Here is a 16,146-nt window from a genome sequence, read left to right on the forward strand (position 1 = left end):
ACTGCCCTGTACAGGGTAACTCCCTACACATTCCCATCTCATGATGTTTTACCTTACAGTACACTGACTGGTTCTGTTGGTGCTGCTCTCATCTTTCACTACAATATACCTGACTTGAGAACCTGGGATCAGTAGGTGTATTGTAATAACAGTCACTTCTCAATTTTTCACCTCTTTAGAAATATCATTATGAAGAACTAGGATGTCTAATACCATATTTGGCACATTGGGCTTCATAAATCAAAGTATTATGTACAGAAGTTAGGATGTTATGTTTAAGTTATATAAGACATTGGTGAAGCCAAATTTGGAGTTCTATGTGCAGTTTTGGTCACCTAACCAGTGGCATCACTAGGGTTGGTGTCACCCAGTGTGGTAATTCATGATATCACACAACAACTCCCCCACCATGGACCTCCTCCCATAAAAGACCATTCAGAATCCTTAGTAATATTTTTTTGTACTAAATCGTAATTCCTGCATATCACTGAATGAAGTGGCAATAGTAGTGAGATGAGCAACTAGCAAATTAAAATTACACCTTTAAATTACAGTATAATATACACAGCCTAAATGTATTTATACTTATATAGTTTCATGTGGTCAAACTGAAAATTTGGTAAGAAAACATTATTAGTTGCAACATCATTAGTAACTGAGTGGAAGTCTTTTTTAATTTTTCTTCTTTTTCTTTAATTCTCAAAGAAGTTATTGATATAGGTTCACAAATAGTAATTACCACAATGTTGTAGCTAAAACACCAGAAAATTTGACTAAAGCAGCAATGAAAACAACAATATTTGCTTGTAGTGCGTGCAGATGAAAGCACATGACTTGATGCATCATTGTAATTGGGTAATAATGACAGCTTTGACCAGAGTCCATTAGAAGGTTCAAAAAGTAAATTAGCATAGATTTTTAGCTTTGTAGGTATATTGATAAATGTAAGCAGGTCTTACAAAAAAATATTTTCGTTGTCATAAATAACTACAGGGATATTTTCATAAAAAATAATAAACTTCTGCTGAAACACTGCACACAAATTTTATAGAGTCATTTTGGTGTCATCCCCTCTGATGGTGTCACCCTGTGCAGTATGCACCCCCTCAACCCACCCACCCCCAAACCCATGACTACAGGAAAGATATCAAAAAGTTTGAAAAGATTTAGAGAAAATTTACAAGGATGTTGCTGGGACACGAAGAGCTAAGCTGCATGGAAAGATTGAACAGGTTATGGCTTTATTCCCAAGAGCATCAGAGAATGAGAGATTTGATAAATTATGAGGGATATAGATAGGATAAATGCAAACAGGTTTTTCCATTGAGACTGGGTGAGACAAGAATGAGAGGACCCGGGTTAAGGCCGAAAGGTGTAATGTTTAAAGGGAACATTAGAGGGAACCTCTTCAGTCAGAGGGTGGTGAGAGTGTGGAATAAGCAGGCTGCGGAAATGATAGATGTGAATTTAAATTTGGCATTTAAGAGAAAATTGAATAGGTACATGGATGCGAGGGGTATGAAGAGCTAAGGTCCAGGTGCAGATTGATGGGACTAAGTAGAAAAAACAGTTCAGCAAGGACTCGATGGACCAAAGGGTCTATTTCTGTGCTGTAGTGTTTTGTTGTTCTATGGTCAGCAGATGAGTTACACTGAGCTCCTGTTAGGCCTCCCACTAGAGGTACAAGATCGTGCAGTTGTTTACAATGAAATTATTAATGTGATCAATACGTGAAAGTATATTGAAGGACTGCAATTCATGCATAACTTCTTTCTCATTGAACTGTAAGAAATTCACCTCCCTGCGATCCCAGGAGGATCTGCCTCCATTGTACTATGTGTTTCTTATGTTTTGTTTATTTAGAGAGAATCAGCGTCGTAACAGGGCTTTCTGGCTGACAAGCCAGCATGACCCAATTACACCCATGTGACCAATTAACCTATTAACCTTGCACATCATTTCTATCCAGATTCTCACAATCTGACTGCATCTTGACACTTACTATATTTTGTTTTGGGCATTCATGGTAATTAAACATAATGATGTCAGTGAACAAAAGAACAGATGCTGCACAAATTCATCTTTCATCACTGCAGTTTTGCTTGAGTTCATCGCCTGAAGTGGATGAATTCAGAGTGGAGAGGGTAAAGCTCATTAACTAATTTGGAAGCCTTATTAAAAAAACCAACATAAGTGAACACCAAAACCTCAAATTTTAATATGAATTTCCCCATCATTTAACACCCCTGCCATCCTACAATCACTTCTTCCCCTGGCATGAAACACAGCATAAATAGCCAAATAAGGCTTTTGTTTGAGATTTTAATTTATCATTACGTTTTACAGAGAGAGGGTGAGGGGTGAACAAAATGATTTGGGTTTGTTGATCTTGTTGATAAAAAGATTACAATAATTGGCTCGTCCAATTGATATAGTCAGCATCTTAATCAATCATAGAAACATAGAATTGTTACAGCACAGAAAGAGCCCATTTGAAATTCCATGACTGCACCTGACTCCTCACAGAGCATCACATCAGTTCTACCCTATCTCCATAGCCTTGTAAATTTATTTTCACCATATATTTATTTCATTCCATCTTGTAGGCCACAGTGGGATCTTTTGCAGATCATGCATATAGATTGCAAACATGTACTAGATTACATCATTTTAAAGGCAGGGCCCCAAATCTGTCAAAAGCTAAAATGATCAAAAAGGTAAGAGATGGCTGAAAGGTGGAATATGTAGGTGAGTGCATGTGTGAAAAAGAGAGGTAGAAAAATTTGCACTTGCACCTCAATCAGTGAAAGTAGAACATGCCACAACATCTGGAGATCCAGCACTGACCAACGTTCCAATATTGTCAACCGTGGTGGAGCTGATATCGGCACAGAGGACAGAAGACCAAAACCCTTTGGCATCAAGAGAGCTAATACTAGGAAAAAGAGCATGGAGATCAATGGAGAGAAGTGGTCCTATAGTCTGCACCATCTTGTCAATTGTCCTAATCTCCCATGAAGCTACAGAAAAAAATCCCAGACACAATTATCTCTGAAGATTTTGGGATGCTGTTTGAAGTATAACACAATTACACACTATTCAATATAGTATAAAAGACACAAAATTCACAAGATATTTCTGGTATGATTGTGGAAGCTGATAGGTACAAAATTCATCTTTATAAGCAGGCATTCTCTTGGAGATCCTGACAATAAAATCTCCCCATTCAAAATATACTCTGAAGAACAAAGAGAAAAGCTAGTGATTCAATATGATTTCTATAGCTACAATGATTTTGTTTACTTCAGTATTTAGAGTTTATTAAATTATTCCTTTGAAATAAATATGTACAATGGTAGCAGACCATAAATAATAAGACCACTTTCAATGTTCAAACACATTTTCTGGGACAAAGTGATTCATATAGGTAGTCTTAAAGTCTCTCATCACAGAGAAGTTAGCATTGTGAGAGCTGACTATCCGCATACACAAATAACAGTATCTCACTCATTGATAGATCAAACATGCTCTTTCCCCTTCCCTCTCCCCTCGCCATAGAGATCAGTCTCTCCGTGACTCCTTCATCCACTCATCCCTTCCCACCAATCTTCCCCTCTGTGACCATAAGAAATGCTACATTTGCCCTTACACCTACTCCCTGACCACTAATCAGGGTCTCAAACAGTCCTTCCAAGTGAAGCTGTACTTCACTTGTGAGTCTGTAGGAGTCATTTACTGCACTGAGTGTTTCTAATGAAGACTCTGCTACATTGGGGATACTGCACGCAAACTGGAGATTGTTTCATTGAGCATTTTCGCTCAGTCTTCTGTGGCCAACCATGCAAACTCCACACACCATTGAGACATCTATCAAATAGCCTCATCCACTGTCAAATTGATGCCAACTGCAAATTGTAGGAACTTAAAATTCCATCTTGACTGTCTCCAACTAGATGGCATCATAGAACAAAGAAAACTACATCACAGTACAGGCCCTTTGGCCCACAGTGTTGTGCCAACCTGATAACCTATTCTAACAACTGTCTAGAATCTTCCCACTGCCTAACCTTCCATTTTTGTCATTTCCATGTACCTATCTAACAGTTTCTTTCTTTTTAAAACTATTTTTATTGATATTTTACAATAAAAAGTTGAATAATACAATTATAAAGTGTGCAACAAGAACAGAAAAAAAGTTAAATAATGATCATAAGTTCAAGTTCTAAAGGACACTCAAGATAACAAAATAGTACATAACAAAAAATAAACAAAAAAAAAGAAATAAATTTCAAAATCCCTTTCCCTAGGCAAGGTTGCATTCATAAATCCAAGTGGCACAGTCTTAGAGAGGGGCAATGCAATGCCAAAATTCCAGATTAAAACTACATCTTAAGATTATAGTAGTAGTCCAAGAACAAACCCTATATAATTTGAAATTTAATTTTTTAGTTATTAACCGCATATCTATTTTTTTCCAATATCTGAATAAGACAATATCGCTTGGCAATTGTGAATATGGTGGGTGGAGTATTATCTTTCCACTTAATCAAAATTGCATGTCTGGCCATCAATAAAGTAAAAGATAAAAAGCAGCATTGAAATGGTTAGTAAATCATCATATTAAATGTTTTAAAGACCTTTTTATTGACAACAATTTTTCATCTTTTGAAAATTGGTTGTAAAATTTAACTTATCTGAAGCTTTTTTTTTAGATATTTACAAATTAGACATTTCATTCAATCTCATTTTCTGGGTCTCTCGAGGCACATATTCTTTTATTTTGAATATTTTATTTACATTTTTCACCACAGAAAAATTCCAGACAGAATTAATATAATAATACAGATTTCAAAAGAAACAAATCAAGTTACATGCATGATGACAGTCACACCCCCAAACTGACTTCCCTCAAAATAGTTAATATAAAATATATAATATAGCTATATAAACATAGAAAGAAAAGAAAGAAGAAGAAAGAAAATTTCAGGGTTGCATAGAGAGATGCCATCTAACACATGTATATAAAATTCTTCAATATAATTCAAAAAGAATCTCACAAGTATAGAGGACACTATTACAATTTTAAACCTAATTGCATATACAGGCACCAAAATTTTCAAATAAAGCATAGCATATGTATTTCTCAAGATATATGCAACTTTTTCCCAAAAGAATACAATTTTGAAATTCTGCATGTCATCTTGGGCATACCTAAAAATTTATCTGATTTCCAAGTAACTGCAATACATTTCTGCACCGCCGTTAATGCTATGTTAACAAGTTCCAATTGATATATTGATAGTTTTCCTTTGGAGCTTGTTACTTCAATATTTCCTAATTGAAATAAGTCCTGATTTTGTGGAAAAGTAACTCATGTAATTTGTTCTAAAAAATTCCGTAAATCTACCCAAATGGTCTTACATTAGGACAAGACCAAGTTGAATGCAAGGAAGTCCCTACATCTTCATCACACCTAAAGCATTGACCTGATAAATCTGATTTTATTCTATTCCATTTCTGTGGTGTAAGATAAAAATTTGTAAAAAATTATACTAAACCAATCTATATCTTGTAGCGGTCTATGGCCCACTCTATGGGCTGACACAGGCAATGGCCGTCGAAGGCAGTGATCAAGCAAGCAGCACATGGGATGGGAGACCCACTTCTATAGGCTGCAATAATAGTGGCCAAATCAACCAATTGCCATCAGTCAATCGAAGGGGGTCCAATCTGTGTCTGCAGATCCAAGGCAGCCCATCAGCAGCCAGCTCCGCTCAAGTCACACCCCAGTAGTGATGTGGCCAGCTGCCTATAAAAGGCAGAGCTGCATCTCAATAAACTCAGTGTTGACTAAACTCCCGTCATATGCGAGTCTTCCTTCTTGGTATAACCTCAAGCTATAATCACGCCATATCTCGAACTATAACCTTAGCGACCCGCTACATTGGTGACCTTGATTGGTCCAAATGGCGCTTTGGACCTGACAATGGAAGATCAACATAGTATTGTTGAAGCTGCTGGGCTTCTGGACTTCGCAACCATGGGTGTGGTTCCAGAAGGCCGAGGCATAGTTTGCCATTCGTCGGATCTCCATCGATGACACACACTACGTAGTCAGCACTCTTGATCAGGACACTGCAGCCCTCATCATTGACTTCCTCCAGCAGCCCCTGGAGCAAGGGAAGTATGTGACCATCAAGGAGTTATTAATCCACACTTCTGGGCTCTTGAATTGCGAGCGGGTAGCCTGACTGCTGCACATAGACAGTTTGGTGGCAGGGCCCCTTCCGCCCTCGTGCACAGCATGCTGGCTCTCAACGATGGCCACACCACTATTCCAGCAGATCTTCCTAGAGAGGTTGCTGAGGATATCCAGCTGCTCATTGCATAAGAAGACTTCAACGACCCCAGGAAGGTGGCTGCCCAAGCAGACGTGCTACAGACGCCGAAGAGGGACGCCTGCTCTATACTCGACTAGATGACAACACCTCATCAGCAATGCCCAACCAGAATGTCCGCCGACTGACCACCCGACCGACCACCTGAGAGATGAACCCCACTGGTGACCAGTACTGTTTCTATCACCAATGGTGGGATTCTGAAGCCTGTTGATGCCACTCCCCCTCTGCATTCCAGGGAAACATCAAGGCTGGCCGTCATTGATGGCTGCGATGACTGGTCAACTGCATAGCCTCCTTTACATCTAAGACTCCCTGACAGGCTGTCATTTCTTGGTGGACACCGTGGAACAGTACAGTATCCTTGCCCCGTCCAGCCTCGAGCCACTTAGCGGGAAGGTGGGCCGAGAAGCTTAAGCAGCAAACAGTTCCAACATTCAGACATTCAGCACCATACAATCCCCCTTCACTTTGGGAACAGACAGTTCACGGTGGCGGCCATACAACAACCATTATTGAGGCCCATTTCCTCAGGGCCAACTTGTTACTGGTGGACATTAAGGGGCATCAGCAAGTACATGCCCGGACTTTTCAAACCCTCTTGCTTAAGAGCACTGAACTTACTGACCCCCACCCGCACTTGGTGAGTACTGTCGACAATGGATTCAGTTGGGTCTTAGCGGATTTCTCCTCCATCACTATGCCTTATTTCAACTAGGCGGAGCCTAAACACGGGGTGAGACACCAAATCATTATGGAGGGCCATCTCCTCCTCACCAGGGCACGGCGACTTCCCCCTGAGAAACTCAAGTTAGCTAGAGAAGAGTTTTGAAGGATGGAGGAACTCAGAATTGTGCAGCGCTCTGATAACCCATGGGCCTCCCCCCTCCATATGCTACCAAAGGCAGCGGGAGGTTGGAGGCCTTGCTGATTCTACTGCTGCCTTAATGAGGCCACCACACATGACAGGTATCCTATGCCCCATATCCAGGACTTCACCACTATCCTGCAAGGGGTACGGATACTCTCTAAGGTGGACCTCATCAGAGGGTATCATCAGATCCCAGTCCACCCCGAGGACATACCCAAAACTTCCATCATAACCCACTTTGGATTGTTTGAATTCCTCCACATGCCATTTGGGCAGAAAAACGCAGCTCAGAGAAGAGAAAAAATAATAATTCTTATTATTTATTCCATCTTAGAAACTTACTCTTTTCCAATAATAATGAAATAGGGGAAAAAATAGTTCATCACATATAAGATATAGTATCTTCTTGGACCTGCAATCTTGGGAGACTGAGCAAATTCTTCTGCTTGAACAAAGTTAGAAAAGAATTTATTTTGGTCTCCAGGCACAAAAATCTACAAAGTCACAGAGTAATGAAAAACAAATCTATAACCTTTATCAAAAATAACTTTCTTAGCTGGATTGAATTCTTTCCTTCTCTTCAATAAATTTTCACTCAGATCGGGATGGAATAAAATTCTATCTCCTCTCCATTGTAACACATCATATTAAATATTTTAAAGACCTTATTATTGACAACAATTTTGCAACTTTTGAACAATTGGTTTTAAAATTTATCTTATCTAAAGCTCTTTTTTTAGATATTTACAAATTAGACATTTTGTTCAATCTCATATTCCTGATTTTCCTGGGACACATGAGACAAATATTCTTGATACATTTTTTGAATTATAACTTCCTCATAAAGGCTTAATATCTCTTATTTATGACAAATTCAGTGATTTAAGACAGGCACCATTCATTAAAATCAAGAATCCCTGGAAGCAGGATTTGAACCTTTCATTGTCCAGTGAAGTTCGGAATGCTATTTTTAAACCCTTTGTGCACAGCATTATCTGCTGCAGTTTAAAGTAGTTTAGCACATATGGCTAAACTAAAATTGTCTCATTTTTATTTGGACATAAATCCCTGATGTGATAAATGTAAAACAGGCGATGCTTCCTTAATTCATATGTTTTGGACCTGCCCTAGCATAGAAAATTTTTGTAAGTTTTTCAAACATTATCAGTGATTTTAAATTTAAAAATGGAACCCAGCCCTTTAATGGCCTTTTTTGGAACATTCTGAGAAAATTATATATTCTAATCGCTTTTTTTAAAAGATTCTATTGAACCTGCCTTCATCACCATTGCCAGCAGGACATTCCATGTACCCATCATTCATTGTGTGAGAAACTTACATTCCCCGTACTTACTCCCAAGCACTTTAAATTTATATTCCCTTGTGTCCGCCATTTCAGCCCTTTGGAAAAAAAACCACAGTCCATTAACACAATCAATACCTCTCATCATCTTATACACCTCTAGCAGGTTACCCTCATCCTCCGTCACTCCAAGGAGAAAAGACCAAGTTCCCTCAGCCTATCCTCATAAGGCATGCTCTTCAATCCAGATAGCATCCTTGTAAATCTCCTCAGCACCCTCTCTATAATATTCACATCCTTCTTGTAGTGAGGTGAGCAGATCCAAACATAATGTTCCAACTCCAATTTCTGTTAACTCCCTTCCCCAGGCTCTCTTGTTCCCTTAAGCCTCTGTCTCCAGCACTTTTGAGTTTGCACAAGGTACTAGTATCTGTAGATTTTCTTCTTTACCAAACACACCAATGCTAAATTTGTTCTGGAGAGTTTCTTAATCTTTCACTCAATGAAGGTTTAGATGCAGGACATAAAGGATAGGAAGAAAACATAGAACAATACAGCACAGTACAAGCTCTTCAGCCCACAATGCTATGCCATCCCATGTCAACCTAATCCACAGCAATCTAATTTGTCCCTACCTTACTTCCATAACCCTCTATTTTTCTTTTATTCATGTGCCTATCTAAGGGTCTTTTGAATTTCCCTGTTGTCCCTCCCAGAGAAAATGGACCCATGACATAGTTCCACTGATGATGCTATACCTTTATGCCTCCACTCCATTCTGGAGAAAAACACCTCAAACACCAGGGTGCTGTTTATTGACTTCAGCTTGGGATTCAACGTAGAAAACTGTGTTCAGTTCTGATCGCCCAGCAGCAGGAAAGATATCAATAAGATTGAAAGAGTGCAGAAAGATTACTAAGATATTGCTGGGTCTTCTGGCGTTGAGTAACAGGGAAAGAATCAACAGATTAGGACTATACTCCTTGGAACGAAGAAGAATGAGGTGAGACGTAATAGAGCTTTATAAGATTATGAGAGGTATTGGACAGAGTGGATGCGAATAGAATTTTTACACTTAGATTGGGGAGATAAATAGGAGAGATCATAGCTTTAGGCTGAAAGGGGAGAGGTATAAGGGGAACATTAGGGGAAGGTTTTTCACTCAGAGAGTGGTAGGAGTGTGGAATGAGCAGATTCAACCTTGAGTTTTAAAAATAAATTGGATAAATACATGGATAGGAGTGATCTGGAGGGTTATGGAATGAGAACAGGTCAGTGGGACTAGCTAGTTTAATTGGTCGGCACAGACCAGAAAAGTTGAATGGCCTATTTTCTGTGCTGAAATGTTCTATGGTTCTATGGTTCAATATCTATCTCTGTAACTGGATTCTGGACTTCCTAATGGAAAGCCACAGTCTGGTTTGGCAGCAGAACATTGAGCACCGACACACTCACCACTGGCACACCTCAGGCCTGTGTGTTCAGCCTATTCCTGTTCACACTACTGACCCACAACTGCAATGCCAGATTCAGCTCCATCAGTCATCAAGTTTGCAGATGACAATATTTGTCTCATCAGTAACAACGATGAGTCAAAATACAGAGAAGAGGTGGAAAATCTCGTGAAATGGTGCGAGTATAACAACCTGAGTTTGAACATGGACAAGCAAAAGAGATGACTGTGGACTTTAGGAGAACCAAGGACAACCATCCTCCACTACACATTAATAGCTCATCATTGGAGAGACACCAGGTTCATTGGAGTCCATTAAGAAGTGACCTATCCTCGACAGGTAACATCACCTTGCTTGTCAGAACATAAGAAATAGGAGGAGGAGTAGATCAACCAGCACATCAAACCTGCTCTACCATTTAATGAGATCATAGGTGATCTGATGATAGGCTTATCTCCACCTTCCTGCCTTTTCCCCATATCCCTTAAATCCCTTTCTGTGTGAAAAATCTATCCAACCTTGTCTTAAATATATTTACTGAGGTCACCTCCACTACTTCAATGGGCAGTGAATTTCACAAAAAAACACCACCCTCTAGGATAAGCAGTTCCTCTTCATCTTTCCTAAATCTACAATCCTGAATCTTGAAGCTATATCCTCTCGTTCTGGTCTTCCCTACCAATGAAAACAATTTATCTACCTTTATCTTATGTCTCTGGTGCATACAAGGCTGCACATCGCCCCCACCTTAGTTACTCAGATCACATATCTGTCTTGCTAACCCTAACTTGGTCAGTTCGTAAGAAGATCAGGATGTGGCCAGGTGGGTGGAGGGTTGGGGCGGGGGAGGTGGGAGAAACAGCATGGCTGCAAGACTGCTTTGTGACCATGCACAGGAAGGTGGCCACCTATAACTGTTTTGTAAACGTAGAGGAGTACAGAAGTTCAGTGACTGGCTACATCAGCAAGTGCATTGAGGATGTCGCAGAAATCAAATGTTTCACAACCAGGGCTAACCAGAAACCATGGTTGGATGCTGAGGTCTGGGCCCTTCTCAGAGCTCATAATGCTGCCTTCAGGAAAGGATTGAATTCTCCTGTGCAATCCAAAAGGCAGGTAGAGGGTACGCACATAAGATCCACAGACAGAGTCCAGAGAATATAGGTGAATTAATCCCAAAGCCTCCATGTTTCTTTTAGTACCCTGGGATGCATTCCACTAGAACCAGGGGGTTTATCTATCTTTAGACCTTCAAGTTTTCACTGGGGTCTCCCCTCCCCCTGTCTCTTTAGTGATAGCTATTACATCCAGGTCCTCATCTCCCATCATGTTCATAACATCTGTCTTTTGCATATTCCATGTGCCCTCCATCATAAGCATTGACACAAATAGCTATTCAAAGCCTCAATCATTTGTTCATTTCCTCCTTCTCATCTTCAAATGGACCAACCTTCACTTTAGCCACCCTTTTGCGCTTTATATAATTATAAAAACTTATACTATCTCTTTTTATATTTTATGCTTACCTTTTCTCATTGTCTACCTTCCATTTCTTTATTGCTCAGCTTGTGGTTCTTTGATGCTTCTAAAGTTTTCCAAATCTTCTAGTTTCCCACTGCTCTTCGTGACATTGTACGCATGATTTTAGTTTGCCTTCCTTGATTTCCTTAGTTATCCAAGACTGTCTGTTCCCATCCTTTCTGTCTCTGTGTTTAAATGGAATAAACCTTTGTTGAGCACCGTGAAGAATCTCTTTGAAAGTCCTTCATTGTTCTTCAACTGTCCCTCCACATAGCCCACATCCCCAATTCCTCTTTCATCCCCTTGTAGTTTCCTTGTTTAGGCATATTACATGGCTTTAGACCAAACTATTGGACTCTCCATTTGTTTGATAAGCTCAGTCACGCTGTGATCACTCTTTCGAAAGGATCCCTCACTACAAGATTGCTAATTTTACTTGTCTCATTGCACAGGAGGAGATCCAATGTGTTGCCTTGTAGGATCAGTAACTTGCTGTTCATGAAAGCCAACAGATATGCATTCTATAAAGTCCTCCTCAAGGTTTCCTTGATCAACCTGATTCACCCACTCTATGTGCACGTTAAAGTCCCCCATGATAACTGCTATTCCATCCTTATATGCCACCGATATTTGTTGGTTTATTACCTGTACCACTGCAATTTTATTTTTGTATAGCCTATAGACAACTCCCACTACTGATTTTTTTCCCTTTACTATTCCAAATCTCTACCCAAATGAATGCAACATTTTGCTCATTAGATCTTAAATCATCTTTCACCATTTCCCTGATTTCATCCTCAACTAAGAGCTCTACCCACCTTCCTTACCTTCCTGCCTCTCCTTTCTTATTACATGATGTCCTTGGATATTTAATTCCCAATCTTCTCCACCATCCAACCATGTTTCTGTTAGGTGCAACAGCAACTGCACTTCCTAAGAAAGCTGACGTGGGCTAAGCTACTGGCCACCATTCTGTCAAATTTCTAAAGGAGCTCTATTGAAAGTGACCTGGCAGACTGCAGAATCAGATCAGAGGTCAATTCACAGGAGTATAAAAGGGCCAGAGAGGATTATTGGGGTCTCCCCTCCCCCTACCCCTCCCTTATTAATGTGATTTACTGGGATCATTGTTTAAAGAAGGCTTGCAAAATCTGTGAGGAACCATACCACCCTGCACACAGCATCTTCCAGCTACTCCCATTGGGAAAGAGATACAGAAGTATTCAAGCCAGAACACCAGGCTGAGTGTTGTGCTGGGAAGAGTATTAGGTTCAGTGGGTTCACCAAGAGATGAGTCTGGACGCAAGTGCTACAATCACACATCATTTTAATTAACACACAGGAGGCAAACGGGGAGAACGTGATTACTATTTCATTTAAGCAACGATATAGACATTTACCTTGGACCTAAGATGGACTCCGACAATAGTGAACCTATACTCACACGATCACACAGTTGAGTACACACACTACAAACAAGGATGGGTGTGGCTCTCTGCAAGTATTGATCTATCGCAATACTATGGCTTAGCTTCAGTGTACTGCACACCTTACCTGTGACACTTCCAGCGATGTTCATGGAGTGATGTCTGGGGCTTGGATCATGAGGCAGAGAAAAAGAATGTGCTATACATCGATGTTTTATGCAGTGCTAATCAATGCTTCTAGCCAATAATGACCTTGGGCATTTAAATTAGCCAACAGCAAGGTGAGCACTAATGGCTGGCCTGAATCCAACCTTGATTGAGAGGTGATGTGACTTTTGTATAATTTTCAGACAGGGAAGACACATGATCACCCACAATATACACATTCCAGTCAGGCAGGGAGGCCATGTTTCCTCCACACACAATACTGAGGAACAGTTTCTTCCCATGGGCAGTGAAACTGCTGTATGACTGTTGAACTGCAAAAACAATTCCCCCTGATTCTACTATTTAATAATATTTATTTTAATATGTGTATATAAGTTCTGTGTATATGTTTTGTTTGTCTGTTTGTATTGTTTCCGCTGTTTTGCACTGTACACTACTAGTGCTGTTTTGTCAGGTGGTACTGATACAACTTGATTATAAATTAATTTGAACTTGTACCAGTCCCCAACACATGCTGCAATGCATTCTGGGTATACACCACTCTCTGTGTGAAAAAAAGTAACTTTGACATCTTCCTTAAACTTTCCTTCACTCAACTTAAATCAATAACTGCAGAGCTGAGACTTTTCTTTGTGGAGTGTAAAAGGGTAAGAGGAGACTTAATAGAGATCTACAAGATTATGAGAGGCACAGATTATTTTCTGTGGTCAGTGAGGACTCCATATAGCATTTTTACTATGAATTTTATAGAATCAAATTTAAAACATGTGAAGTTAAACAAACTCATAAAGATCATTTTAATACAAAATTGTCAATGAAATACATGTACAAGCATACAAAATCGAGCATGTGATATATCTGTGTATAATTAGAAATCAGTTCCCTCTTGTAGATTACAACATAGTTTATATTGACTTGCTTTATTTGCTTCTTTTTTATTTATTTCAGCAGCAAAAAGAATCTTAAAAGAATATTTTAATGAGAAATAATAGAGTCTGTTAAAGAAATTGTTTTATTTTACTAGCATAGCTACAAAATGTGAGAACCAAAGTCATGCTGTTCTTGAAACTCTTGCTAGATATTTTGGTGAAGTCTGCAGATTAGAGGTTATGTGAACTGTTACAAACAGGTTGTAAAAATGGGAAGCTAATTCTTCTCAAAAGTCTTGTCTGCCTTGGATATGGAAAGGCAGTTCAACCACATGTACTAGAGCAAGACTAAAGGGTTAGGTAAGATGAGTGGCAGCTGGGGAGAATCCTGGGAATCCTGAGAATCCTGGGAATCCTGAGAACCAGGGAGGTTCTCTACAATGTGCAGTTTGGATTGGACAGATGGACTAGACATGCCAACGAGATGCGACCAACTGAATGTAACCTCACTGAGACACCCAAACAACTCAGCTTGGATGCTCTGTTGGAGACTTTTGAACTGCAGAAACCAGTAACCAACCAAGCACAACCATCTCAAGAAAACAAGATTTTACCCGCTGCATCATGGGAACCTGTACGAACTCCACAAAGAGTTTTCAAACAAGTAAAGCCCTTCCAAGTGGACCCAAGTCTCCACACATATGAGTAAAACAACAGGTTGGGGTGGGGAGGGGGCGGTGCTACAGGTTAAGTTCAGATGCCAAGGTCTGAGGCTTCCACATCCTATCATCTTCCTGGCCGATGTACATTCCTTGGAGAATAAACTCAATGCACTCCAAGCCAGAATATAGCATTAGAGAGATATCAGGCAATGCTGTGTGATGTGCTTCACAGAAACATGGTTAAACAGGGTCATTCCGGATATGGCACTACAGCCTAAGAACTACTCCCTCCACTGCATTGACCAGTGTTAGGAAAATCAAGGGTAGGTGATGCTTGTGTCATCATTAATTCATCCTGGTGCACAAATGTGGCAGTTATGTCCCAGTCCTGCTCTCCTGACCAGGATCATCTGGCAAACAAGTATCGTTCATTCTACCTGTCAAGGGAGTTCACCATCATCTTCCTTGTAGCAGTATAAATTCAGCCACAGGCTAATATCAGGCTAGCACTGGAAGGACTAAGCATTCTGATTAGCAGCCACAAAGCAGCACATCCTGATGCCTTCCCGATCATTGTAGGGGACTTCAATCAGACTAACCTGAAGATATCTCTAACAAACTACCATCAGAGGAACCAACACATTTGACCATTGCTACACCACCATGAGCCATATCAAGTCTGATTGCCTGCCTCTACTTCTACTCCCGATGTACAAGCAGAGATTGAGGACTACAGTACCAGTGGTGAATACGGCAAAAATATGGTCGAAGGAAGCGGAGGAACGCCTGCAGGATTGCTTTGAATTAGTGGACTGGATCATATCCAGACTTATTTTCGGAACTGAATATACATCCAGCATCACCGACTTCATCAAGATCTGCATGGACGGGAGTGTGCCCACACACACATACCAGGAGTTCCCAAACCAGAAGCCTTGGATGAATCAGAGGATTCACAACTTGCTGAGGGTGAGATCAAAAGTGTTTAAGGCCGGGATCCAGATTTTTACAAAAACTCCAGGTACAACCTGCGAAAAGCTATCTCTGCAGTAAAGAAGCAATTCCGGAAGAAGCAAGAGATAGAGACAGATACATGCCAACTGTAGCAGGAATGCAGGTCATTACATCCTACAAAGTGAGGGCGAACAACATAGATGGCTGGGATGCTTCATTACTGAATGAGCTGAACACCTTCTATGCTCATTTTAAGAAGGAGAACTCAACAGTGTCTATGAGAATCCCTGCAAAGACTGAGGATCCTGTGATATTTGTCTCTGAGGCCAATGTCAGAACATCATTCAAGAGGCATCAGGTGCAGACTGCATACCTGGCAAGATACTGAAAATCTGTGCCAACTAATTAGACGAAGTGTTCACAGACATTTTCAATCTCTCACTGCTGCAGTTGGAGGTTCACACCTGCTTCTGAGTCAATCATCCCAGTACCCAAGAAGAGCAAAGTGAGCTGCCCAGT

The 16,146-nt window shown here is 40.2% G+C and overlaps 1 long non-coding RNA gene across 2 annotated transcripts in view; it reads right to left on the reverse strand.

Annotated features, from left to right (window-relative positions):
• The window catches only part of LOC138751707 (uncharacterized), a 117,799-nt gene that overhangs the window by 8,208 nt on the left and 93,445 nt on the right, over positions 1 to 16,146 (reverse strand). For both annotated transcript variants that reach the window (XR_011350128.1, XR_011350129.1), the window contains exon 2: positions 11,553 to 11,732. This is a non-coding gene — a long non-coding RNA (uncharacterized lncRNA). The remainder of the gene's footprint in view (positions 1 to 11,552; positions 11,733 to 16,146) is intronic.

Source organism: Narcine bancroftii, chromosome 1, assembly GCF_036971445.1.
Source record: "Narcine bancroftii isolate sNarBan1 chromosome 1, sNarBan1.hap1, whole genome shotgun sequence".
In the NCBI taxonomy this organism is placed as follows: Eukaryota; Metazoa; Chordata; class Chondrichthyes; order Torpediniformes; family Narcinidae; genus Narcine; species Narcine bancroftii.